This window comes from Macrobrachium rosenbergii, chromosome 3, assembly GCF_040412425.1.
Source record: "Macrobrachium rosenbergii isolate ZJJX-2024 chromosome 3, ASM4041242v1, whole genome shotgun sequence".
In the NCBI taxonomy this organism is placed as follows: domain Eukaryota; kingdom Metazoa; phylum Arthropoda; class Malacostraca; order Decapoda; family Palaemonidae; genus Macrobrachium; species Macrobrachium rosenbergii.
Window position 1 is genome coordinate 77,387,066 of NC_089743.1, and position 405 is coordinate 77,387,470.

A 405-nucleotide genomic window follows, 5' to 3' on the forward strand; every position below is an offset into this window, starting at 1 on the left:
TGCAGCACACATATAAAAAATTTTGCAGTTGCTTCTAAAAGCAAAAAATAAAGGAAGAATATTATATGGTTAATGAGCAATTATTAATTTTATATTTTTCAAACACGTCCTTACATGTTTTACTGAAGAGAGAGAGAGAGAGAGAGAGAGAGAGAGAGAGAGAGAGAGAGAGAGAGAGAAATAAAATTGACAAACTATTATTTTTCAGGATTATCAACTATTCAAATATGAGGAACATACATGAAAATGCAGAGCTTTAAAATTTAATAAGATCTTATTAACAAAGTTCGAGCATAAGTTACCAAGATAAAAGAGCGTATAATAAAATATACTGTAAGAAAAACCTATTTAAACTATTTATTTCCTTGTACCCTCTTAAACATATTTATTCCTAACGATGATACC